Raw genomic sequence first — 2,406 nt, 5'->3', positions numbered from 1 at the left:
TATATATTTCAAACACATATTATTTCACAGTTCATTGTTCACAAAAACTAATCAGAAACTAATCAACCCGCAAAAACAACCTAACTGCGTGGGCTAATTACTTGCAAAACAATAATTGGCAACACTAATACACCCATTATAATATTTGGTGACGGAAGCTGCCTGATCCCGAAGGACTCAACACCACACTCCCACTCAACACCACGCACACCCGAAGGACTCAACACCACGCACTCCCGAAGGACTCAACACCACACACTCCCGAAGGACTCAACACCACGCACTCACGCCATATTATAAAATAAACTTATAATATTGGAATTAGTTCATTTTACCGCCACATCACCTCGTCAAGGTACTGTACTGCGGTGTCCTTCAGACTTTTTTTTTAACTCGGGCTGAAACACGGAGGGTGTTTAATCTCCAGAGCACGTTAAGTCTCTAGTACCTCTGAGAAGAGGACTATCCTCACACACACACACACACACACACACACACACACACAGTCTTCTCTTTAGGGGAATGACTCGTTTAGACAACCAGCTGCAGATGGACAGGTTAGTTGGAAGCATTAAGTTGGCATTGTGTTGAGGCATACAATAGACAGTTTTTAATGGACAAACGGAATCAAATTTACCAAGCAGTTTAATATATTAACTCAGCAATTTCACAAGATGAAATACATTTACACCTGTTATATACACACTTATATTTTACCTCTCATCCAAAGGCTATAACTGCTCCTAGACCAAAATTAAACAGCGAGTATAACCTATATCGCTGGACCATCACTCAGGTGTATCGCGGACTGCCAATATCATTACCTCACCAACTCACGTGTCCTCAGCATTACCCACGATGACACGAGACACACAGCACGCATTATCCTCAAACAATTTAGTTAAACAGGGGGGCTGGGAGGGGGGTTGCATGGCTGGGTATTGTGAAGCAATGTTATACAATATGATGAAACAGAGAAGAGTTAGCTCTGAGAAAACATTAAATAGTAAATGAATAATGAAGCAGAGGAGTAAATAGATTACAGTAATTATTTGGCCTTTTGTTCACTTAGAGATTATGGATTGGTTTTTTTTTTTAGGAGGGGGTTATTACGCAAGAGTAGTGGGGTGACTGTGTTGTCCTCGCCATGTGACTGTTGTCCTCGCCATGTGACTGTTGTCCTCGCCATGTGACTGCTGAGAGCCTTAATAAAGTACTAAGTGAATTATCAAAAGTTGCTGACGGCATTGTAAGTCGACAGTTTTTATTTAACTAAGAATTAAATTAATTTGGCAATACTTTCATTTTAATTGTGGAAGAACAACAGCACGATTAAAAGAGAGAGAGAGAGAGAGAGAGAGAGAGAGAGAGAGAGAGAGAGGACCAAACACACGGACATTTTCCTGCTGTGCTCCTCAATGTACACACGACTAGTTCACAGTAAGTGGGACTCTCCATTTCTCGAACCCAAATACAGACGTTTAGCCTAACCAAACCACACCAAACCCAGCCTAACCTAACCTCAACTGTCCTGACCTAAATTAATTGAAGCTAATCGAAAATAACCAAACCTAATTATAAACCTCATTTCCGGGGCTTAGTCTGCCCTAGAGAATACTACTGTGCTCTATCAAACCATCAGGAACCATGAGGTGAGGTAGAAGAGGGAAGGGCCCGGGCGTCGAAGTAGGTGGGAGGTTAGGTTAGGTCAGGTCAGGTTATGTTAGGTTAGGTCAGATCAGGTTAAGTATAGTATCACAGTAAGCAACAGCAGTATATAGGTGTTAGAGTACAGGTGTGGTAATTAATATAGGTGAGAATAATATTTACAATTAATATTCCTCCTGTACTGTACCTGTTATTGCAGTGGGTCAAGGAGACGAGATTATTTGATAGTTTGGACACACACACACACACACACACACACACACACACACACACACACACACACAAAACGGAAAATACAGCTCTTTTTGTGTATTTTGAGAAGTGCTGTAAAGAGGAGATTAAGTTCATATTTGTCCCGAATAGGCCCAGAGTAGTAGACACAACACACGCTGCAGCTCAAGAGAAAATAGGTCACTTGCTGTTGATGCATGAGGAGGGAGTGGGGGAGGGGGGTGGGAGGGTGGGGGAGGGAGGGAAGGTGAGAGGAATGATGGAGGCAGGGTGATGGAGGGTGGGGGAGGGTAGTGAGGAGGGCAGGTGAGAATGATGGGGAGCGAGGGTGATGGAGAGGGAAGGTGAGAGGAATGATGGGAGCGGGGTGATGGAGAGGGGAGTGGGGGGAGGGTAGTGAGGGAGGGGAGAAGGTAGAGAGGAATGATGGGAGATGTAGAGATAAAGGGGAAGTGACTTAAACTAGGAGGAGGAAGTATGAAAGATGGAGGTAAATGAAGAGGAGAG

The sequence above is a fragment of the Homarus americanus genome, unplaced genomic scaffold, assembly GCF_018991925.1.
Source record: "Homarus americanus isolate GMGI-L3 unplaced genomic scaffold, GMGI_Hamer_2.0 scaffold7626, whole genome shotgun sequence".
NCBI classification, from domain to species: domain Eukaryota; kingdom Metazoa; phylum Arthropoda; class Malacostraca; order Decapoda; family Nephropidae; genus Homarus; species Homarus americanus.
Note: the sequence above shows the minus strand (reverse complement) of the source record.